The sequence below is a fragment of the Schistocerca nitens genome, chromosome 9 (assembly GCF_023898315.1).
Source record: "Schistocerca nitens isolate TAMUIC-IGC-003100 chromosome 9, iqSchNite1.1, whole genome shotgun sequence".
Lineage (NCBI taxonomy): Eukaryota > Metazoa > Arthropoda > Insecta > Orthoptera > Acrididae > Schistocerca > Schistocerca nitens.
The window spans coordinates 203,405,260-203,432,172 of NC_064622.1; positions in this window are offsets into that span (position 1 = coordinate 203,405,260).

Below are 26,913 nucleotides of genomic sequence, written 5' to 3' on the forward strand. Positions count from 1 at the left end.
AACTAGATTTAGATTTTTTTTAAAAGGCCTTCCCTAGAACCTAACTAATATACGAAGAGATTTTTAAGCCAGGAAACTCCTCTCTAGCTCCAAGGGTGCAATTAAAAAACAAAACAAAATAAAAACACGTAACCGCAGTGTGATGAAGGCTACCTACAGTTTTGATTTACAGTAAATGCCAGTACATGAACCTGTGATAACCGAATTTCCATATGTGTTGTGTGCTTATAAAGGACTTGAAATGAAATCAAAAAGCCCCTTTAGTAAAAATTCATGATTGGTCTAACCACTCTGAGTTTGTCGGTACCCAGTTGACCTTTTTCAGAGGAAACCTGCGTTTTGTAAAAAGGAATCCAATTGCGTGCCAAATATTATTAACAATTGTACTAACTTGATAAAAGTCTCATATCTGGTTAATTTTAGAATTGAAAAAGAAGGAAAACGTTACACGTTTGGTGGGTCTCTCTTGCTGTCCACGGCTGGAGACATGGGACGAGCAGGTTTGGGGGAAAAGCAACAAAATAAATACGAACATTTCCGTCCTCCAACAATACAATAACAAGAAGAATTGAAAAGAAGTCTTTCAATATTGAAGAAATGTTGTTATTAAAATAACAAGAGTGCAGTTACTTCGATTGTCAAATAGTCGACAGTACAAATGTCACAAATATGTTGCAGTTACTCTTCCGGTTATAAGGGTATACCTGAATCTCTTCATATGTAGTTTTGACAGTGACTCTGAAGTTTATAAACTTTATTAAGGCAAGGCCTCCAAACCCGTGGCTATTCACACAATTGTGTGGGGATCTGTTAGGTAAAATTAAAACTTACTTCTTCGTACTGAAGTATTAGACCCCTTTCGCTGTAAGATTTTAAACAAATTATTTGAACTGAGATCCGAGGTTTCTATGATTCTCACAAAGGAACTCTCCAAACTGACATGTCGAAACCTAATCTGAGACTTTTCACGTAAGAAGAATACGCCGTAGAAACATAGTGTCAAAGTTATAGCTGCTAAGACATGCTGCAAGCATCTTTAAAAAGTAATGGGACGTGCCAAATTCCAAGCTCGCCAGGCAACTGGAGTATTACGCACACCCTACTGCAGCTGTAGCAGACACTACAGGCCTAACACACGAGGTACTTTTCCTTGACAGACGGTACATCGAAATTTGTAAAGCGCATTTCATTTTCCGGTGACAGTTTCTCTGACAGAATGTCTCGTAGTTAATATTCGCTCGAATTTGCAACTAATTTCCAGGCAGTTGTATATATACTGCCAAGTGTCTTAATGGTGTTCTCAATGGAGATAAAACAGAATCAACTTTCTATGCCATTTCTTGGCATTTGCGTGCTAATATCATCTGTCTTTGTGCAGGTTCCGGAATTCCACAGAAAAGAGGAATCCAATTAATGTTTTCAATTTTGGAAAGATAAAATATGAAGAACGTGGAATCCAATGGAAATCGCCTGTATCTCCTAAAGACCAACTCATACGTTATGTGTTATTTATTATTTAATTTCATGGACATTCCTTCCAATGACGTCCACATTTCGTTAGAAGTCGAGGAAGCGGTAGAAGAAGCAGGAAAGAACTCTGACAATTCTGTGAATTGTGGTTCGAACGAAGACTGTTGTTTGAAAACAATGTTGGGGAAAATCAGCGATCACAATGTAATATTTGAAATTAATTATAAAACACTCGAGATCACAAGGCACTTTCATTATAAGTTGACCACTTTCGATCACCGCATGATCACCTTCAGACCCTCAGCTGTAACATAATACTGGAGAACATTAGATACAAAAAAGGGAACTTAAAATTAGCTATAAAATTATTTAACACAGAAATACCCATTTGATGGACAACGGTTGTGCATGGTGGAGAAACTGCTAAATGACAATATTCAGCCGCGCGGGATTAGCCGAGCGGTCTATGGTGCTGCTGTCATGGACTGTGCGGCTAGTCCCGGCGGAGGTTCGAGTCCTCCCTCGGGCATGAGTGTGCGTGTTTGTCCTTAGGATAATTTAGATTAAGTAGTGTGTAACCTTCGGGACTGATGACCTTAGCAGTTGAAACGTCCCCTTAAAAAATTATACATGACTGTGCTTAAACTGACACAGAATATTTTTAGCGCAACGCAATCTGACTTTCAGTAATCCCTACAAAAGAATACCCCTGACTAACATTAACCTATACTTATCACGAATCGCCTACCTCACAAAAATCTTCGTTACTCAAACTACTGCAATACAGCGAGCGCCAATGCTGCCAGCGAAATAAAAGATTCTAACTACTGAAGGCACTAACTGCTGATAGGCACAGTTAGCAAATGAAAGATTTTGATAAACAACAAACAATCTATTTACCTTAATAGTGTTCAAAAGTCATAATATATATATATATACACTCCTGGAAATGGAAAAAAGAACACATTGACACCGGTGTGTCAGACCCACCATACTTGCTCCGGACACTGCGAGAGGGCTGTACAAGCAATGATCACACGCACGGCACAGCGGACACACCAGGAACCGCGGTGTTGGCCGTCGAATGGCGCTAGCTGCGCAGCATTTGTGCACCGCCGCCGTCAGTGTCAGCCAGTTTGCCGTGGCATACGGAGCTCCATCGCAGTCTTTAACACTGGTAGCATGCCGCGACAGCGTGGACGTGAACCGTATGTGCAGTTGACGGACTTTGAGCGAGGGCGTATAGTGGGCATGCGGGAGGCCGGGTGGACGTACCGCCGAATTGCTCAACACGTGGGGCGTGAGGTCTCCACAGTACATCGATGTTGTCGCCAGTGGTCGGCGGAAGGTGCACGTGCCCGTCGACCTGGGACCGGACCGCAGCGACGCACGGATGCACGCCAAGACCGTAGGATCCTACGCAGTGCCGTAGGGGACCGCACCGCCACTTCCCAGCAAATTAGGGATACTGTTGCTCCTGGGGTATCGGCGAGGACCATTCGCAACCGTCTCCATGAAGCTGGGCTACGGTCCCGCACACCGTTAGGCCGTCTTCCGCTCACGCCCCAACATCGTGCAGCCCGCCTCCAGTGGTGTCGCGACAGGCGTGAATGGAGGGACGAATGGAGACGTGTCGTCTTCAGCGATGAGAGTCGCTTCTGCCTTGGTGCCAATGATGGTCGTATGCGTGTTTGGCGCCGTGCAGGTGAGCGCCACAATCAGGACTGCATACGACCGAGGCACACAGGGCCAACACCCGGCATCATGGTGTGGGGAGCGATCTCCTACACTGGCCGTACACCACTGGTGATCGTCGAGGGGACACTGAATAGTGCACGGTACATCCATACCGTCATCGAACCCATCGTTCTACCATTCCTAGACCGGCAAGGTAACGTGCTGTTCCAACAGCACAATGCACGTCCGCATGTATCCCGTGCCACCCAACGTGCTCTAGAAGGTGTAAGTCAACTACCTTGGCCAGCAAGATCTCCGGATCTGTCCCCCATTGAGCATGTTTGGGACTGGATGAAGCGTCGTCTCACGCGGTCTGCACGTCCAGCACGAACGCTGGTCCAACTGAGGCGCCAGGTGGAAATGGCATGGCAAGCCGTTCCACAGGACTACATCCAGCATCTCTACGATCGTCTCCATGGGAGAATAGCAGCCTGCATTGCTGCGAAAGGTGGATATACACTGTACTAGTGCCGACATTGTGCATGCTCTGTTGCCTGTGTCTATGTGCCTGTGGTTCTGTCAGTGTGATCATGTGATGTATCTGACCCCAGGACTGTGTTAATAAAGTTTCCCCTTCCTGGGACAATGAATTCACGGTGTTCTTATTTCAATTTCCAGGAGTGTATATCAGTTCATGACATTCAGTCTTACAAATTTACTGTCCAGATCATCCGCTCTCAATACTCCGCCATCTCACTCCCCACATCCACCACTGCTGGCGGCTCACCTCCAACTGCGCAACGCTACGCACTGTTAACAGCCAACTGCCGAACACTACAATAGCAAATTCCAACAATGCAAACCAGCCACAGACTGCACACAGCAAAGCCGGTGATTTTCCTACAGAGCGCTATGTGGCATCACCAATATAAAAACCTAAACAGCCTAATTACACGGTTAAGTCCCATACGATTTCACACACATTTGAACTTTTTTTGACATTATTCAACTGCTAGAGAGAACAGTGCAGATATTCCTTAAATACTGGAGGCTCCGCCTATGGTTGACAACATGAAATCAGTGTTAGGCGATCAAGTATAAGTCGAGAGAACTACGTACAAGAAGGTGTACTTTTTATTAAATAGGACGTCTAAATTATGTAGAAAATTTTATAACAAAAGATAGCTCGTTAATACGATTATTGTCAAAAAGATATACCAACAGCTTTAAAAAGTAAACAAATAAACGTTACATTCGTTATGAAAGGGTTGCCCTCTGGCTGGATGCTGTAAAAATAGTTATGATTTCGTTGGTTTCCATGACGATGGTGGATGCCACTCCAAAGATGTAGCTGCAGGACGATTTCCAAGGAGAAGGCTGGTTATCGACAGGTGATGTCCAGCAGGCGACCTTCCATAAATGAAGGTAGTATCTGTTCCCGAAAGAACAGATATCATTGATGACCTTGCAGCTTCTCTGGAATGAAATGATACTTAGACACCCTAGCTGCAAACAGGCGTTGATACACATCATTAGGGACATGTTTAAAATGAGTGCCCCGACCGGGTCTGGAACCCGGGATCCCCTGCTTACATGGCACACGCTCTGTTCATCTGAGCCACCGAGGGCACAGAGCATAGTGCGCCTGTAGGGACTCATAGTTTGCACGCTCCCTGTGAGACCAACATTCCCAACATGTCCACACCACTACATTTGTAGTGCGCCTAATAGATGTTTGCCCATCCCACTCACTACTCGCGGCAGATTAATGTACCAAGTCCTGTACGAGTTTGGGCATAGTGTGTGCGTGCGCACAAGAAGGTCAAAGGACAGGTTGGGAATGTGGGTCTCACAGGGAGCGTGAAAGGGATAATTCCCCGCAGACACACTATCCTCTGTGCTCTCGGTGGCTCATATTAACTATCATTACCATCCATAGATGTGCGAAGTTGTTGATTACTATGGAGATAGTAGACGCTGATTTTGTGCGGTTTCCGTTGAGCAGCCACAAACGTGGATAAATGAAATAGAGAACGCTCCATAGATGAAGTCCCACAGTATAATTTAGCAGTATCCGTTAATGTATGTATCGATCTGTAGTTAATAGCTGTAGATCATAACGTGCTAGCAAATAGTAAAAAAAGTGGTATGAATGACTATCATTATTAAAAGAAAATACGTAAATATATTTCTAAAATATATCATGTGTTATCTAGAGAAAATAAGTAATGTTCAAAGTAATAAATTAAAATGATTCCATGAAGAACAAGTATAAAGTAAACATGTAGTGGTACGACTGGCCTACTGTGACAGTTATTTGTAAATGTAATAACATTACCTAGACGTAAAGCAAAATAATATGAAATTAAAGACAAATTGCCAAGAGCCATTATATTTAAATATAATAACAAAGAATAACAATAACATGTGTAACAATAAAAAGAGCATGAAGAAGTACATTTGAGACAGCAGTCTAAAGCAGATCTTCAAAACGCTCAGAAAAGTCTGTCTTTGAAAGTTAGTTCCTCTTTATAACAGATGAGGATTTGTTTGTAAGATGTGAAGAAATTTCGATTTGTTCTAACATAAGAAATATTCCTTAAGGTGCATTATGTGAAATTTCCATATGGTTAGAAGTGCACCCTTCAGAGTTATCAAAATCCTGACCAAACAAGAATTTGGTACGTGCGGTAGCAATAGTATGCTCTCTAAACCGTATTAAAAAGTTTTGGTCAGTTTTCTCGATATATTGTTTATCCCAGTCTTTACACTATATTTCATAGATACCATAGATTTGATAGTTATTATTTTCGCCATTCATATGTTTCAGTTTCTTTTGTACTAGGCTGATAGTTGTTCATGGTACGACACACTAGTTTCTTTTTAAACAGTTATTTATTTGGTCTGAAATAAGTCCTACGTAAGTCGTGTTACTGAACGTCCAGTTTGAATTGAATTTTTGATATAAAATGTCAGATTGACTAGCACTGAAATTATTGGCAGCAGAAATTTGTTTTAAAGTATCAGTTTCCTTTTAGACTCGTTAGGTTAAAGAGGTAATTTTAATAATTAATATTTAGTAGGAACTGAACTCTCTCTCTCTGATCATCTCATACTTCCCCCTGTCTCCCTGTCTCCGATGTGCCCAGTCGATCGTTTCAAGGACTCCCATACCGCACCCTTACAGAGAGTTGGTACACTGAGCCCTGTGTTCGTACAGAGAATGCACAGAAGGGCAGAGTGAGTTGAGTGAGGCTCGGCAGAGGAGCTCACAGAGAGGGACTTGCGAGGACGAGACCTGTTTTTGGAAGCCACCAGTTGATATTTTCTTCTGGCTCTGATGAATTCTTGTTCAAGAGAGCACAAGAATGGACAGCACGATTTCTTGCGATTTTCCTCAGCAATGCCATGAACTTTTGTGTCCAGCAGTAGAGAATTATAAGGAAATATATTGTGTCTGCACTCTCCTTTTTGCTTGGTGTGTAGTGTGATTGTACTCGTATTACACATTGAATGCGGGATGTAAACTGAAGTTATATATTGAATGTGGTTGTTCGTTTTGGTGTGACGGGTCGCTTGCAATTTGAATTCATTTCATCACCACATTTGGGATATACAATGCGCCGCTACAGTGATTTAGATATCGTGCTTACAGGGTGTTGTACCTCCGGTGTGGCGTGTTATTATGTCGCATCAGTTTACCTAATGCACCCTTTCGTTGATAGTATTGTAACATGACCATGTTATGAGCTGGCACTGAATGGCTATGGCTGAGCGGTTTATATGGTAAAGAAAGAAAGTTCTTAGGGTAGTTTTAGCTGAAATTCCGCTTGTTCCATTTAATAAATTATTACCTTAATTTACTTGATAAGTTATTAATATGGCACATCAATTGTGGCTGTCACAAGTTGCTTCTTGTGATGGTTATTATAATGATAGTGTGTTGTAATAGGGGGTGACTTCAACTAGTCAGGTATATATTGGGAGTGTTAAACCATCAAAACTGGTGCCAGAGACAGTGAATTGTGTGGAATTGTTCTGGATGTCTTGTCCGAATATTACCTTGAGCGGATACTTAGAGAACCAACTCGCGAGGGTAACGTCTTAGACTTTCTGCCAACAAACAGACCTGAACGTATCGAATAAATTAACGTAGAGGAATGCATCGGTGATCATAAGGCTGTGACAGCACGTATGACGACGGGTAAGAAAGATAGGAAGATATTTTTGCTCAGCAAGGGTGGCAGAATACAAATTTCAAAATATCTCAGCAGTCAGCATTAAATATTCGGTGATGACGACGAAGATTGGAGAACAAATGGAAAAAATTCAAATGCATCGTTCAATATGCCCTAGACAAGTATGTCCCGAGTACGGGTTTAAGGGATGAGAAAGATCCACCATGGTTTAATATCTCTGTTAGAAAAGCACTACGTAAAAAAACAGCACTTCATCTGAGATTCAAGAGAATTAAAAACCTAACTAACAAATAAAATCTGAAGGAAGCGAAAATGAGCGTCAGGAGAGCATTGAGAGAAGCGTTCAATGATTGTGAAAGTAAGAAGTTGTCAACGAACCTGACTAAAAACCCTAAGAGATATTGGTCGTATGTAAAATCAGTATGTGGGTAAAAATCATTTATTCATTCTCTCAGCGACCACACCGGCACCGAAACGGAAGATAACAGCGAGAAGGCCGAAATACTGAATTCGATCTTCCGAAGTTGTTTCACCGCGGAAGATCGTAATGCTCTCTCCTCTTTCAATCGTCGTGCGAACGTCGAAATGGCAGATATTGAGATAACCGATTGCGGAAATGAAAAGCAGCTACAATCGCTTAGTAGTGTAAAGGATTCAGGACCAGATGAGATCTATAAGATTCTATAAAGATTATGCCAAAAAACTTGCTCCCGTTCTAGCAGTAATTTATCGTAGATCGCTCGAGCAACTAAATGTACCTAACGACTGGAAAAAAGCGTAGGTCATTCTAGTTTTTAAGAAAGGCCGTAAGACAGATCCACGCAATTGTAGACCTATATCGTTGACTCCAATCTGTTGTAGAATTCTGGAACATGTTTTATGCTCAAGAATTATGTCTGGAAAATGAACAGCTCCTCTACAAAAATCAACATGGATTCCTCAAACAGAGATCCAGCGAAACTCAGTTCGCTCTGTTCCTCCATGAGATCCGCAGCGCAGATGACAACGGCGCTCAGGCTAGTGCCATGTTTCTTGATTTCTGTAAGGCATTTGACACCGTCCCGCATAGTCGTTTAATGAAAAAAATACGAGCTTACGGAGTATCAGAGCAGACCTGCAATTGGATTCAAGACTTTCTTTGCAGATGGAACTCAACTCGTCACTCTTAACCGAACTAAATCGACATATGTAAAGGTAATATCGGGAGTACCTTAGGGAAGTGTGATAGGACCGTTGCTGTTCACAATATATATAAATGATCTAGCAGAAAGCGTCGGATGCTCTTTAAGGCTATTCGTAGATGATGCAGTTGTTTATACCAATGTAGCTGCGCCAGAAGATAGTAACAATTTGCAGAACGACCTGCAGAGAACTGATGAATGCAGATTCTGGTAGTTGACGCTGAGCGTAAATAAATTGTAACATATTGCGCACACATCGGAAAAGAAATCCATTACTGTCCAGCTACACTATTGATGACAAATAGCTGGAGACAGCGTCTGCCGTGAAATATCCAGGCGTAGCTATTCAGAGCGACCTTAAGTGGAATGACCATATCAAACAGATAGTGGGAAAAGCAGACACAACACCAGCTTCATGGGAAGAATCTTAAGGAAATGTAACTCATCCACGAAGGAAGTAGCTTATAAGGCGCTTGTTCGTCCGTTTCTAGAATATTGATCATCTATCAGGGTCCGTACCAGGTAGGATTGATAGAGGATACAGAGAAGATCCAAAGAAGAGGGGCGCGTATCGTCATGGGATCGTTTAGCTGGTGAGAGAGCGTAATGGAGATGGTAAACAAACTCCACTGGCAGACGTTACGAGAGAGACGTTGTGCATCACGGAGAGACTTACTATTGAAATTTCGAGACACCACTTTTCAGGAGGAGTCAGACAGTCAGACAACGTATTACTCCCCCCCACCCCCCATTACATCTCGCATATTAACCAAACTACAAAAATTAGTGTCAGTATCCAGTGGTGATGGATCAACAATAAATCCAGTTGCTTGGGAAACAACGCTTCAGATTTCAGTGGCTGGTTTCGGATTGCACGTCCTACTCCTTCGTTGATGACGAGCAGTAACATCAAGGTTACAGTTATTCTTTGGTATGTCCATACCGTTGTGACACCCAAGGGAAACGAACTTCCATCAACTCCCTCCATTCATCAAAAACGGTGCCCACACGACAACACAATGATCTAATGACTTGCACAGATGTCGTATTAACCCTAAATCATACCGTAAGGGTAACAGTACAAAGAAAAGGAGACAAAAAAATACAAAATGAGAAATGCAACGCAATAATACGTAAATATAAATCACTAATTTCGTGATCTAAGTGGTTTTGGTGTCTCGTGCACAGGTAGTGTATTCCTCCTAACCTTTTTTGGTTTACTGCTCTGCTGTGGCACCAGTACTGGAAGTTGTAGTAAGGTATCGACTGCATTACTGAACGGATTTACTCCACTAACATGTGCAGTGGAAGTTTTAGTTGGTAACTAGATCTTAACATTGACCTGGTAGGTCACTTTTATGGCTGACATGGACCATTGTATTTAGTCACATGCGTTTTTTTTTCCATTTTGATGTGCAGGGATTGGTAACTGATAAGCCGACAGCTGACTGCGACTCGACGCCACAGCAACAATTTTTAGGATGGTTATGCCAAGCTCATAGGGAATTCCCAGCAGAGCTTCAGAATGTAGTTAAGATAACACAAGTAATTTTTGCACTGTTCTCTTATGTGACAACTATGAGTGTGAAGACAGATAGAGCGAGACTGCTTAAATCGATCGAACCCCCATTGAAATGTAGAAATTCAGTTGTCAGTGCTACACCTTCAGCCATACTTCTTCAAATTGAAAACTACGAGTGTGTCGGTGCAGCTACAGTCTGGAAGTATCACTGATTTCTGCTCTTATCGCGTTACAGGAGTTATGAGAGCACAGAACAAGAAGAATCTGTCCGACTAGAATAGTTTGAACGATGCATGGTCATGTGATGATCAGTTGTTCAGAGGTGAACTGAAAACAATGCAGTGCCAAAGAGAAGTGCTGCGACCTCAACCGTATTTTCAGGAAGTAGGTACACACTGCATTTGCGTACTCTTTTACCCAGAGACCATGATCATCAACTGTTACAGTGATGAAAACATAGAGGCATGTAAAAGGTGCAATATCAAAGCAAAAGTATCTTGATCAATGGTACGATCAATTTTGAGGGTACAATTCACCACCTTCATCACCTTAGATTTTTCGTTTTTTTTTTTTTTGTCATCAGTCTACTGACTGGTGTGATGCGGCCCGCCACGAATTCCTTTCCTGTGCTAACCTCTTCATCTCAGAGTAGCACTTGCAACCTACGTCCTCAATTATTTACTTGACGTATTCCAATCTCTGTCTTCCTCTACAGTTTTTGCCCTCTACAGCTCCCTCTAGTACCATGGAAGTCATTCCCTCATGTCTTAGCAGATGTCCTATCATCCTATCCTCCTTATCAGTGTTTTCCACATATTCCTTTCCTCTCCGATTCTGCGTAGAACCTCTTCATTCCTTACCTTATCAGTCCACCTAATTTTCAACATTCGTCTATAGCACCACATCTCAAATGCTTCGATTCTCTTCAGTTCCGGATTTCCCACAGTCCATGTTTCACTACCATACAATGCTGTACTCCAGACGTACAACCTCAGAAATTTCTTCCTCAAATTAAGGCCGGTATTGGATATTAGTAGACATCTCTTGGCCAGAAATGCCTTTTTTGCCATAGCGAGTCTGCTTTTGATGTCCTCCTTGCTCCGACCGTCATTGGTTATTCTACTGCCTGGGTAGCAGAATTCCTTAACTTCATTGACTTCGTGAGCATCAATCCTGATGTTAAGTTTCTTGCTGTTCTCATTTCTACTACTTCTCATTACCTTCGTCTTTCTCCGATTTACTCTCAAACCATACTGTGTACTCATTAGACTGTTCATTCCGTTCGGTAGATCATTTAATTCTTCTTCACTTTCACTCAGGATAGCAATGTCATCAGCGAATCGTATCATTGATATTCTTTCACCTTGTATTTTAATTCCACTCCTGAACCTTTCTTTTATTTCCATCATTGCTTCCTCGGTGTACAGATAGAAGAGTAGGGCGAAAGGCTACAGCCTTGTCTTACACCCTTCTTAATACGAGCACTTCGTTCTTGATCGTCCACTCTTATTATTCCCTCTTGGTGGTTGTACATATTGTATATGACCCGTCTCTCCCTATAGCTTACCCCTAATTTTTTCAGAATCTCGAACAGCTTGCACCATTTTATATTGTCGAACGCTTTTTCCAGGTCGACAAATCCTATGAAAGTGTCTTGATTTTTCTTTAGCCTTGCTTCCATTATTAGCCGTAACTTCAGAATTGCCTCTCTCTTCCCTTTACTTTTCCCTTCCGTCTTCGGAATTGCGTGGATGATGCTTTTCCGAAAGTCAGATGGTATATCGCCAGACTCATATATTCTACACACGCAGTCTTTAACACTGGTAGCATGCCGCGACAGCGTGGACGTGAACCGTATGTGCAGTTGACGGACTTTGAGCGAGGGCGTATAGTGGGCATGCGGGAGGCCGCCGAATTGCTCAACACGTGGGGCGTGAGGTCTCCACAGTACATCGATGTTGTCGCCAGTGGTCGGCGGAAGGTGCACGTGCCCGTCGACCTGGGACCGGACCGCAGCGACGCACGGATGCACGCCAAGACCGTAGGATCCTACGCAGTGCCGTAGGGGACCGCACCGCCACTTCCCAGCAAATTAGGGATACTGTTGCTCCTGGGGTATCGGCGAGGACCATTCGCAACCGTCTCCATGAAGCTGGGCTACGGTCCCGCACACCGTTAGGCCGTCTTCCGCTCACGCCCCAACATCGTGCAGCCCGCCTCCAGTGGTGTCGCGACAGGCGTGAATGGAGGGACGAATGGAGACGTGTCGTCTTCAGCGATGAGAGTCGCTTCTGCCTTGGTGCCAATGATGGTCGTATGCGTGTTTGGCGCCGTGCAGGTGAGCGCCACAATCAGGACTGCATACGACCGAGGCACACAGGGCCAACACCCGGCATCATGGTGTGGGGAGCGATCTCCTACACTGGCCGTACACCACTGGTGATCGTCGAGGGGACACTGAATAGTGCACGGTACATCCATACCGTCATCGAACCCATCGTTCTACCATTCCTAGACCGGCAAGGTAACGTGCTGTTCCAACAGCACAATGCACGTCCGCATGTATCCCGTGCCACCCAACGTGCTCTAGAAGGTGTAAGTCAACTACCTTGGCCAGCAAGATCTCCGGATCTGTCCCCCATTGAGCATGTTTGGGACTGGATGAAGCGTCGTCTCACGCGGTCTGCACGTCCAGCACGAACGCTGGTCCAACTGAGGCGCCAGGTGGAAATGGCATGGCAAGCCGTTCCACAGGACTACATCCAGCATCTCTACGATCGTCTCCATGGGAGAATAGCAGCCTGCATTGCTGCGAAAGGTGGATATACACTGTACTAGTGCCGACATTGTGCATGCTCTGTTGCCTGTGTCTATGTGCCTGTGGTTCTGTCAGTGTGATCATGTGATGTATCTGACCCCAGGACTGTGTTAATAAAGTTTCCCCTTCCTGGGACAATGAATTCACGGTGTTCTTATTTCAATTTCCAGGAGTGTATATCAGTTCATGACATTCAGTCTTACAAATTTACTGTCCAGATCATCCGCTCTCAATACTCCGCCATCTCACTCCCCACATCCACCACTGCTGGCGGCTCACCTCCAACTGCGCAACGCTACGCACTGTTAACAGCCAACTGCCGAACACTACAATAGCAAATTCCAACAATGCAAACCAGCCACAGACTGCACACAGCAAAGCCGGTGATTTTCCTACAGAGCGCTATGTGGCATCACCAATATAAAAACCTAAACAGCCTAATTACACGGTTAAGTCCCATACGATTTCACACACATTTGAACTTTTTTTGACATTATTCAACTGCTAGAGAGAACAGTGCAGATATTCCTTAAATACTGGAGGCTCCGCCTATGGTTGACAACATGAAATCAGTGTTAGGCGATCAAGTATAAGTCGAGAGAACTACGTACAAGAAGGTGTACTTTTTATTAAATAGGACGTCTAAATTATGTAGAAAATTTTATAACAAAAGATAGCTCGTTAATACGATTATTGTCAAAAAGATATACCAACAGCTTTAAAAAGTAAACAAATAAACGTTACATTCGTTATGAAAGGGTTGCCCTCTGGCTGGATGCTGTAAAAATAGTTATGATTTCGTTGGTTTCCATGACGATGGTGGATGCCACTCCAAAGATGTAGCTGCAGGACGATTTCCAAGGAGAAGGCTGGTTATCGACAGGTGATGTCCAGCAGGCGACCTTCCATAAATGAAGGTAGTATCTGTTCCCGAAAGAACAGATATCATTGATGACCTTGCAGCTTCTCTGGAATGAAATGATACTTAGACACCCTAGCTGCAAACAGGCGTTGATACACATCATTAGGGACATGTTTAAAATGAGTGCCCCGACCGGGTCTGGAACCCGGGATCCCCTGCTTACATGGCACACGCTCTGTTCATCTGAGCCACCGAGGGCACAGAGCATAGTGCGCCTGTAGGGACTCATAGTTTGCACGCTCCCTGTGAGACCAACATTCCCAACATGTCCACACCACTACATTTGTAGTGCGCCTAATAGATGTTTGCCCATCCCACTCACTACTCGCGGCAGATTAATGTACCAAGTCCTGTACGAGTTTGGGCATAGTGTGTGCGTGCGCACAAGAAGGTCAAAGGACAGGTTGGGAATGTGGGTCTCACAGGGAGCGTGAAAGGGATAATTCCCCGCAGACACACTATCCTCTGTGCTCTCGGTGGCTCATATTAACTATCATTACCATCCATAGATGTGCGAAGTTGTTGATTACTATGGAGATAGTAGACGCTGATTTTGTGCGGTTTCCGTTGAGCAGCCACAAACGTGGATAAATGAAATAGAGAACGCTCCATAGATGAAGTCCCACAGTATAATTTAGCAGTATCCGTTAATGTATGTATCGATCTGTAGTTAATAGCTGTAGATCATAACGTGCTAGCAAATAGTAAAAAAAGTGGTATGAATGACTATCATTATTAAAAGAAAATACGTAAATATATTTCTAAAATATATCATGTGTTATCTAGAGAAAATAAGTAATGTTCAAAGTAATAAATTAAAATGATTCCATGAAGAACAAGTATAAAGTAAACATGTAGTGGTACGACTGGCCTACTGTGACAGTTATTTGTAAATGTAATAACATTACCTAGACGTAAAGCAAAATAATATGAAATTAAAGTCAAATTGCCAAGAGCCATTATATTTAAATATAATAACAAAGAATAACAATAACATGTGTAACAATAAAAAGAGCATGAAGAAGTACATTTGAGACAGCAGTCTAAAGCAGATCTTCAAAACGCTCAGAAAAGTCTGTCTTTGAAAGTTAGTTCCTCTTTATAACAGATGAGGATTTGTTTGTAAGATGTGAAGAAATTTCGATTTGTTCTAACATAAGAAATATTCCTTAAGGTGCATTATGTGAAATTTCCATATGGTTAGAAGTGCACCCTTCAGAGTTATCAAAATCCTGACCAAACAAGAATTTGGTACGTGCGGTAGCAATAGTATGCTCTCTAAACCGTATTAAAAAGTTTTGGTCAGTTTTCTCGATATATTGTTTATCCCAGTCTTTACACTATATTTCATAGATACCATAGATTTGATAGTTATTATTTTCGCCATTCATATGTTTCAGTTTCTTTTGTACTAGGCTGATAGTTGTTCATGGTACGACACACTAGTTTCTTTTTAAACAGTTATTTATTTGGTCTGAAATAAGTCCTACGTAAGTCGTGTTACTGAACGTCCAGTTTGAATTGAATTTTTGATATAAAATGTCAGATTGACTAGCACTGAAATTATTGGCAGCAGAAATTTGTTTTAAAGTATCAGTTTCCTTTTAGACTCGTTAGGTTAAAGAGGTAATTTTAATAATTAATATTTAGTAGGAACTGAACTCTCTCTCTCTGATCATCTCATACTTCCCCCTGTCTCCCTGTCTCCGATGTGCCCAGTCGATCGTTTCAAGGACTCCCATACCGCACCCTTACAGAGAGTTGGTACACTGAGCCCTGTGTTCGTACAGAGAATGCACAGAAGGGCAGAGTGAGTTGAGTGAGGCTCGGCAGAGGAGCTCACAGAGAGGGACTTGCGAGGACGAGACCTGTTTTTGGAAGCCACCAGTTGATATTTTCTTCTGGCTCTGATGAATTCTTGTTCAAGAGAGCACAAGAATGGACAGCACGATTTCTTGCGATTTTCCTCAGCAATGCCATGAACTTTTGTGTCCAGCAGTAGAGAATTATAAGGAAATATATTGTGTCTGCACTCTCCTTTTTGCTTGGTGTGTAGTGTGATTGTACTCGTATTACACATTGAATGCGGGATGTAAACTGAAGTTATATATTGAATGTGGTTGTTCGTTTTGGTGTGACGGGTCGCTTGCAATTTGAATTCATTTCATCACCACATTTGGGATATACAATGCGCCGCTACAGTGATTTAGATATCGTGCTTACAGGGTGTTGTACCTCCGGTGTGGCGTGTTATTATGTCGCATCAGTTTACCTAATGCACCCTTTCGTTGATAGTATTGTAACATGACCATGTTATGAGCTGGCACTGAATGGCTATGGCTGAGCGGTTTATATGGTAAAGAAAGAAAGTTCTTAGGGTAGTTTTAGCTGAAATTCCGCTTGTTCCATTTAATAAATTATTACCTTAATTTACTTGATAAGTTATTAATATGGCACATCAATTGTGGCTGTCACAAGTTGCTTCTTGTGATGGTTATTATAATGATAGTGTGTTGTAATAGGGGGTGACTTCAACTAGTCAGGTATATATTGGGAGTGTTAAACCATCAAAACTGGTGCCAGAGACAGTGAATTGTGTGGAATTGTTCTGGATGTCTTGTCCGAATATTACCTTGAGCGGATACTTAGAGAACCAACTCGCGAGGGTAACGTCTTAGACTTTCTGCCAACAAACAGACCTGAACGTATCGAATAAATTAACGTAGAGGAATGCATCGGTGATCATAAGGCTGTGACAGCACGTATGACGACGGGTAAGAAAGATAGGAAGATATTTTTGCTCAGCAAGGGTGGCAGAATACAAATTTCAAAATATCTCAGCAGTCAGCATTAAATATTCGGTGATGACGACGAAGATTGGAGAACAAATGGAAAAAATTCAAATGCATCGTTCAATATGCCCTAGACAAGTATGTCCCGAGTACGGGTTTAAGGGATGAGAAAGATCCACCATGGTTTAATATCTCTGTTAGAAAAGCACTACGTAAAAAAACAGCACTTCATCTGAGATTCAAGAGAATTAAAAACCTAACTAACAAATAAAATCTGAAGGAAGCGAAAATGAGCGTCAGGAGAGCATTGAGAGAAGCGTTCAATGATTGTGAAAGTAAGAAGTTGTCAACGAACCTGACTAAAAACCCTAAGAGATATTGGTCGTATGTAAAATCAGTATGTGGGTAAAAATCATTTATTCATTCTCTCAGCGACCACACCGGCACCGAAACGGAAGATAACAGCGAGAAGGCCGAAATACTGAATTCGATCTTCCGAAGTTGTTTCACCGCGGAAGATCGTAATGCTCTCTCCTCTTTCAATCGTCGTGCGAACGTCGAAATGGCAGATATTGAGATAACCGATTGCGGAAATGAAAAGCAGCTACAATCGCTTAGTAGTGTAAAGGATTCAGGACCAGATGAGATCTATAAGATTCTATAAAGATTATGCCAAAAAACTTGCTCCCGTTCTAGCAGTAATTTATCGTAGATCGCTCGAGCAACTAAATGTACCTAACGACTGGAAAAAAGCGTAGGTCATTCTAGTTTTTAAGAAAGGCCGTAAGACAGATCCACGCAATTGTAGACCTATATCGTTGACTCCAATCTGTTGTAGAATTCTGGAACATGTTTTATGCTCAAGAATTATGTCTGGAAAATGAACAGCTCCTCTACAAAAATCAACATGGATTCCTCAAACAGAGATCCAGCGAAACTCAGTTCGCTCTGTTCCTCCATGAGATCCGCAGCGCAGATGACAACGGCGCTCAGGCTAGTGCCATGTTTCTTGATTTCTGTAAGGCATTTGACACCGTCCCGCATAGTCGTTTAATGAAAAAAATACGAGCTTACGGAGTATCAGAGCAGACCTGCAATTGGATTCAAGACTTTCTTTGCAGATGGAACTCAACTCGTCACTCTTAACCGAACTAAATCGACATATGTAAAGGTAATATCGGGAGTACCTTAGGGAAGTGTGATAGGACCGTTGCTGTTCACAATATATATAAATGATCTAGCAGAAAGCGTCGGATGCTCTTTAAGGCTATTCGTAGATGATGCAGTTGTTTATACCAATGTAGCTGCGCCAGAAGATAGTAACAATTTGCAGAACGACCTGCAGAGAACTGATGAATGCAGATTCTGGTAGTTGACGCTGAGCGTAAATAAATTGTAACATATTGCGCACACATCGGAAAAGAAATCCATTACTGTCCAGCTACACTATTGATGACAAATAGCTGGAGACAGCGTCTGCCGTGAAATATCCAGGCGTAGCTATTCAGAGCGACCTTAAGTGGAATGACCATATCAAACAGATAGTGGGAAAAGCAGACACAACACCAGCTTCATGGGAAGAATCTTAAGGAAATGTAACTCATCCACGAAGGAAGTAGCTTATAAGGCGCTTGTTCGTCCGTTTCTAGAATATTGATCATCTATCAGGGTCCGTACCAGGTAGGATTGATAGAGGATACAGAGAAGATCCAAAGAAGAGGGGCGCGTATCGTCATGGGATCGTTTAGCTGGTGAGAGAGCGTAATGGAGATGGTAAACAAACTCCACTGGCAGACGTTACGAGAGAGACGTTGTGCATCACGGAGAGACTTACTATTGAAATTTCGAGACACCACTTTTCAGGAGGAGTCAGACAGTCAGACAACGTATTACTCCCCCCCACCCCCCATTACATCTCGCATATTAACCAAACTACAAAAATTAGTGTCAGTATCCAGTGGTGATGGATCAACAATAAATCCAGTTGCTTGGGAAACAACGCTTCAGATTTCAGTGGCTGGTTTCGGATTGCACGTCCTACTCCTTCGTTGATGACGAGCAGTAACATCAAGGTTACAGTTATTCTTTGGTATGTCCATACCGTTGTGACACCCAAGGGAAACGAACTTCCATCAACTCCCTCCATTCATCAAAAACGGTGCCCACACGACAACACAATGATCTAATGACTTGCACAGATGTCGTATTAACCCTAAATCATACCGTAAGGGTAACAGTACAAAGAAAAGGAGACAAAAAAATACAAAATGAGAAATGCAACGCAATAATACGTAAATATAAATCACTAATTTCGTGATCTAAGTGGTTTTGGTGTCTCGTGCACAGGTAGTGTATTCCTCCTAACCTTTTTTGGTTTACTGCTCTGCTGTGGCACCAGTACTGGAAGTTGTAGTAAGGTATCGACTGCATTACTGAACGGATTTACTCCACTAACATGTGCAGTGGAAGTTTTAGTTGGTAACTAGATCTTAACATTGACCTGGTAGGTCACTTTTATGGCTGACATGGACCATTGTATTTAGTCACATGCGTTTTTTTTTCCATTTTGATGTGCAGGGATTGGTAACTGATAAGCCGACAGCTGACTGCGACTCGACGCCACAGCAACAATTTTTAGGATGGTTATGCCAAGCTCATAGGGAATTCCCAGCAGAGCTTCAGAATGTAGTTAAGATAACACAAGTAATTTTTGCACTGTTCTCTTATGTGACAACTATGAGTGTGAAGACAGATAGAGCGAGACTGCTTAAATCGATCGAACCCCCATTGAAATGTAGAAATTCAGTTGTCAGTGCTACACCTTCAGCCATACTTCTTCAAATTGAAAACTACGAGTGTGTCGGTGCAGCTACAGTCTGGAAGTATCACTGATTTCTGCTCTTATCGCGTTACAGGAGTTATGAGAGCACAGAACAAGAAGAATCTGTCCGACTAGAATAGTTTGAACGATGCATGGTCATGTGATGATCAGTTGTTCAGAGGTGAACTGAAAACAATGCAGTGCCAAAGAGAAGTGCTGCGACCTCAACCGTATTTTCAGGAAGTAGGTACACACTGCATTTGCGTACTCTTTTACCCAGAGACCATGATCATCAACTGTTACAGTGATGAAAACATAGAGGCATGTAAAAGGTGCAATATCAAAGCAAAAGTATCTTGATCAATGGTACGATCAATTTTGAGGGTACAATTCACCACCTTCATCACCTTAGATTTTTCGTTTTTTTTTTTTTTGTCATCAGTCTACTGACTGGTGTGATGCGGCCCGCCACGAATTCCTTTCCTGTGCTAACCTCTTCATCTCAGAGTAGCACTTGCAACCTACGTCCTCAATTATTTACTTGACGTATTCCAATCTCTGTCTTCCTCTACAGTTTTTGCCCTCTACAGCTCCCTCTAGTACCATGGAAGTCATTCCCTCATGTCTTAGCAGATGTCCTATCATCCTATCCTCCTTATCAGTGTTTTCCACATATTCCTTTCCTCTCCGATTCTGCGTAGAACCTCTTCATTCCTTACCTTATCAGTCCACCTAATTTTCAACATTCGTCTATAGCACCACATCTCAAATGCTTCGATTCTCTTCAGTTCCGGATTTCCCACAGTCCATGTTTCACTACCATACAATGCTGTACTCCAGACGTACAACCTCAGAAATTTCTTCCTCAAATTAAGGCCGGTATTGGATATTAGTAGACATCTCTTGGCCAGAAATGCCTTTTTTGCCATAGCGAGTCTGCTTTTGATGTCCTCCTTGCTCCGACCGTCATTGGTTATTCTACTGCCTGGGTAGCAGAATTCCTTAACTTCATTGACTTCGTGAGCATCAATCCTGATGTTAAGTTTCTTGCTGTTCTCATTTCTACTACTTCTCATTACCTTCGTCTTTCTCCGATTTACTCTCAAACCATACTGTGTACTCATTAGACTGTTCATTCCGTTCGGTAGATCATTTAATTCTTCTTCACTTTCACTCAGGATAGCAATGTCATCAGCGAATCGTATCATTGATATTCTTTCACCTTGTATTTTAATTCCACTCCTGAACCTTTCTTTTATTTCCATCATTGCTTCCTCGGTGTACAGATAGAAGAGTAGGGGCGAAAGGCTACAGCCTTGTCTTACACCCTTCTTAATACGAGCACTTCGTTCTTGATCGTCCACTCTTATTATTCCCTCTTGGTGGTTGTACATATTGTATATGACCCGTCTCTCCCTATAGCTTACCCCTAATTTTTTCAGAATCTCGAACAGCTTGCACCATTTTATATTGTCGAACGCTTTTTCCAGGTCGACAAATCCTATGAAAGTGTCTTGATTTTTCTTTAGCCTTGCTTCCATTATTAGCCGTAACTTCAGAATTGCCTCTCTCTTCCCTTTACTTTTCCCTTCCGTCTTCGGAATTGCGTGGATGATGCTTTTCCGAAAGTCAGATGGTATATCGCCAGACTCATATATTCTACACACCAACGTGAATAGTCGTTTTGTTGCCACTTGCCCCAATGATTTTAGAAATTCTGATGGAATGTTATCTATCCCTTCTGGCTTATTTGACCGTAAGTCCTCCAAAGCTCTTTTAAATTCCGATTCTAATACTGGATCTCCTACCTCTTCTAAATCGACTCCTGTTTCTTCCTCTATCACATCAGACAAATCTTCACCCTCATAGAGGCTTTCAATGTATTCTTTCCACCTATCTGCTCTCTCCTCTGCATTTAACAGTGGAATTCCCGTTGCACTCTTAATGTTACCACCGTTGCTATTAATGTAACCATAGGTTGTGTTGACTTTCCTGTATGCTGAGTCTGTCCTTCCAACACTCATATCTTTTTCGATGTCTTCACATTTTTCCTGCAGCCATTTCGTCTTAGCTTCCCTGCACTTCCTATTTATTTCATTCATCAGCGACTTGTATTTCTGTATTCCTGATTTTCCCGGGACATGTTTGTACTTCCCCCTTTCATCAGTCAACTGAAGTATTTCTTCTGTTACCCATCGTTTCTTCGCAGCTACCTACGTTATACCTATGTTGTCTTTCCCAACTTCTGTGATGACCATTTTTAGAGATGTCCATTACTCTTCAACTGTACTGCCTACTGCGCGATTCTTTATTGCTGTATCTATAGCGTTTGAGAACTTCAAACGTATCTCGTTATTCCTTAGTACTTCCGTATCCCACTTCTTAGTGTATTGATTCTTCCTGACTAATGTCTTGAACTTCAGCCTACTCTTCATCACTACTATATTGTGATCTGAGTCTATATCTGCTCCTGGGTACGCCTTACAATCCAGTATCTGATTTCGGAATCTCTGTCTGACCATGATGTAATCTAATTGAAATCTTCCCGTATCTCCCGGCCTTTTCCAAGTATATTTCCTCCTCTTGTGATTCTTGAACAGGGTATTCGCTATTACTAGCTTAAACCTGTTACAGAACTCAATTAGTCTTTCTCCTCTTTCATTCCTCGTCCCAAGCCCATATTCTCCTCTAACCTTTTCTTCTACTCCTTCACCTACAACTGCATTCCAGTCGCCCATGACTATTAGATTTTCGTCCCCCTTTACATATTGCATTACCCTTTCAATATCCTCATACACTTTCTCTATCTGTTCATCTTCAGCTTGCGATGTCGGCTTGTATACCTGAACTATCGTTGTCGGTGTTGGGCTGCTGTCGATTCTGATTAGAACAACCCGGTCACTGAACTGTTCACAGTAACACACCTCTGCCCTACCTTCCTATTCATAACGAATCCTACACCTGTTATACCATTTTCTGCTGCTGTTGATATTAGGCAATACTCATCTGACCAGAAATCCTTGTCTTCCTTCCACTTCACTTCACTGACCCCTACTACGAGGGCCGTTCAGAAAGTAACCTCCGGTTGATTTAAAAAAATACACCAAGTTAAATAAAAATATTTTAATATATACATCTTACAACTACATCTTTGCACTATTTTTCTACATAGTCTCCATAGCGATTGAGGCACTTATCGTATCTCTTCACAAGCTTTGAAATTCCTTCTGCATAAAAATCACCCGCTTGTGCCTGGAGCCAGCCTGTGACCGCATCTTTGAGCTCTTCGTCGTCATCAAACTGCTGTGACCCGAGCCATTTCTTCAAATGCATGAAGAGGTGATAATCACTTGGCGCCAGGTCTGGGCTGTAAGGTGGATGGTTGATAACGTCCCACTTGAAGGACTCAAGAAGGGCCGTTGTTCTGCGAGCAGAGTGAGGACGGGCGTTATCGTGCAAAAAAACGATACCGGAAGTCAGCATACCACGGCGTTTGTTCTGTATAGCCCGTCGTAACTTTTTTATTGTTTCACAGTACACGTCTTGATTAATGGTCGTACCACGTTCCATGAATTCAACCAGCAACACCCCTTTGGCATCCCAAAACACCGTTGCCATCAGTTTTCTGGCAGAAAAATCTTGCGAGGCTTTTCTTGGTTTGGTAGGCGAATTTGAATGTGCCCACATCTTTGATTGTTCTTTTGTCTCAGGGTTCACGTACTTAATCCAGGTTTCGTCACCGGTCACGATTCTGTTTAACAATGGTTCTCCTTCGTCCTCATAACGTGACAGAAAGTCTAATGCAGAGGCCATTCTTTGAGTTTTGTGGTGGTCGGTAAGAATTTTGGGCACCCATCGTGCACAGAACTTACGGTAACCCAATCTTGCTGTCACTATCTCGTACAAGAGAGTCTTAGAAATCTGTGGAAAACCAGTAGACAACTCCGACATTGAGAAACGTCGATTTTCACGAACTTTTGCATCAACTGTCTGAACGAGTTCGTCAGTCACCAATGATGGTCTACCACTCCTCTCTTCATCATGAACGTTTTCTCGTCCACTTTTAAATAAACGTACCCATTCACGGACAACTCCTTCACTCATAGCTCTTGGTCCGTACATGGCACAAAGCTCACGATGAATAGCTGCTGCAGAATATCCTTTGGCTGTAAAAAACCTTATGACAGCACGCACCTCACATTTGGCGGGGTTTTCTATTGCAGCACACATTTCAAACTGCCACAAAAACTAAACTAGCGCAGGTACGACGTTCACTCGACCACGGCTTGATGCCGATTGACCTGTTGAGTGCGTGAACGCACAGATGGCGTCGCTACTCCCCCCACAACCCGCACTGTGACCAATCGGAGGTTACTTTCTGAACCGCCCTCGTATATCTAGATTGAGCCTTTGCATTTCCCTTTTCAGATTTTCTAGTTTCCCTACCACGTTAAAGCTTCTGAAATTCCACGCCCCGACTCGTAGAACGTTATCCTTTCATTGATTATTCAATCTTTTTCTCATGGTAACCTCCCCCTTGGCAGTCCCTTTCCGGAGATCCGAATGGGGGACTATTCCGGAATCTTTTGCCAATGGAGAGATCATCATGACACTTCTTCAAATACAGGCCACATGTCCTGTGGATACACGTTATGTGTCTTTATTGCAGTGGCTTCCATTGCCTTCTGCATCCTTATGTCGTTGATCATTGCTGAATCTTCCGCCTTTAGGGGCAATTTCCCACCCTTAGGACAAGAGAGTGGCCTGAACCTCTATCCGCTCCTCCGTCCTCTTTGACAAGGCCGTTGGCAGAATGAGGTTGACTTCTTATGCCGAAAGTCTTCGGCCGCCAATGCTGATTATTTATCAAAATTTAGGCAGTGGCGGGGATCGAACCCGGGACCGAAGACGTTTTGATTATGAATCAAAGACGCTACACCTAGACCACGAGTACAACACCACCTTAGATACAGTAAATATATAATTCAACATGTAATACTAAAATAATCATAATATCAGTATTTCATTTTTCAAAACATGAAATTTCAACTACTTCCCACTGAAAAATTTTTCATTACATATTTGTGTGAGATCAATATAGCATTAAAATAGTAAAATAATCTCTTACAGAAAGTGTCTCCAGTCTAAAAAATTTATCATGTTTGTTGGAAAACATAGTAGTATATACCATAGAAATATTGGACTATTGAAGACTTTATTCCTCTTGTGTTGACGACACATATCCGTCAAATGCTATGTATCTAATGTACCATTTGGATGGGGTGGAATGTAAACATGTAAATAATATTTACAGTTAATTTCTTTAGATCTAAGAAAGTATTTATAAAAGGAATAAATTATTTGTTATGTTATAGGTTGCACGTGGGGTACTGTGATGTTCCACAAAACTACCTTAATTAGACAAAATGTGTGGAACATCCTAGGTAGCCACGTGTAACGAATAATTCAAATAATATTTCTACCCTATATGGAAAGTTTTTAACTACGATAAGGTTCTAATGAAACGAAGTGTAAGTGTTCTGTCGTATGTTTCTATTCCACCACGTCCAAATGATACACTGTACTCCACTGAGTTTGACAGTTTTATGCGACCAACACAACTGTTATTACAGATTTGTAACAGCAGGGAAACTTAACACTTACCAGATTTCTTTGCAATTTCAATACTACGTTAGTCTCACAAACACATCTGTAGTCAATACTAATTCAGCCTAATACAGTTCACATTTCATCATTAAAAAAAAAATTAAATATTGATACTATAATTTTATTGTTTATAGTGCGAGGGCAGTTTAATAAGTAATGCAACACATTTTTTTTCTGAAACAGGGGTTGTTTTATTCAGCATTGAAATACACCAGGTTATTCCCCAATCTTTTAGCTACACAACACTATTTTTCAACGTAATCTCCATTCAATGCTACGGCCTTACGCCACCTTGAAATGAGGGCCTGTATGCCTGTACGGTACCATTCCACTGGTCGATGTCGGAGCCAACGTCGTACTGCATCAATAACTTCTTCATCATCCGCGTAGTGCCTCCCACGGATTGCGTCCTTCATTGGGCCAAAAATATGAAATCCGACGGTGCGAGATCGGGGCTGTAGGGTGCATGAGGGAGAACAGTCCAGTGAAGTTTTGTGAGCTCCTCTCGGGTGCGAAGACTTGTGTGAGGTCTTGCGTTGTCATGAAGAAGGAGAAGTTCGTTCAGATTTTTGTGCCTACGAACACGCTGAAGTCGTTTCTTCAATTTCTGAAGAGTAGCACAATGCACTTCAGAGTTGATCGTTTGACCATGGGGAAGGATATCGAACAGAATAACCCCTTCAGCGTCCCAGAAGACTCTAACCATGACTTTACCGGCTGAGGGTATGGCTTTAAACTTTTTCTTGGTAGGGGAGTGGGTGTGGCGCCACTCCATTGATTGCCGTTTTGTTTCAGGTTCGAAGTGATGAACCCATGTTTCATCGCCTGTAACAATCTTTGACAAGAAATTGTCACCCTCGGCCACATGACGAGCAAGCAATTCCGCACAGATGGTTCTCCTTTGCTCTTTATGGTGTTCGGTTAGACAACGAGGGACCCAGCGGGAACAAACCTTTGAATATCCCAACTGGTGAACAATTGTGACAGCACTACCAACAGAGATGTCAAGTTGAGCACTGAGTTGTTTGATGGTGATCCGTCGATCATCTCGAACGAGTGTGTTTGCACGCTCCGCCATTGCAGGAGTCACAGCTGTGCACGGCCGGCCCGCACGCGGGAGATCAGACAGTCTTGCTTGACCTTGCGGCGATGATGACACACGCTTTGCCCAACGACTCACCGTGCCTTTGTCCACTGCCAGATCACCGTAGACATTCTGCAAGCGCCTATGAATATCTGAGATGCCCTGGTTTTCCGCCAAAGGAACTCGATCACTGCCCATTGTTTGCAACTCACATCCGTTACAGACGCCCTTTTAAAAGCTCCGTACAGCGCTGCCACCTGTTGTAAGTCAATGAAACTATACGAGACGAAGCGGGAATGTTTGAAAATATTCCACAAGAAATTTCCGGTTTTTTCAACCAAAATTGACCGAGAAAAAAAATGTGTTGCATTACTTATTGAACTGCCCTCGTATATTGAATGATACTTAGGCTGTTTATAGTGACCTGCCGAATGTGAATTGTACCACTGAAGCCTGTCGTAAATAAGCAAAAAGAAATATTATTACCGATGACATATTCCTTTCGTAAACCATAACATAGCAGCGGCTGTCCCAGTACGAATCATAATATGGATCTATGTAAACTATAAGCCCACTGAATCGTTGGAGCAACCGGGTAACTTATAACAACACTCTCGTAGGTGGAAATACACAGCTGTCACAAGTGAAAACAGAATAGCTAGCTCCAGACAGCTAATGCCATGTAAACTGCATCTTCATTCACAGTAGATGTTATGCACTACTAATGACGTTTATCGCTCTTAAATAAGATATCAAGTCT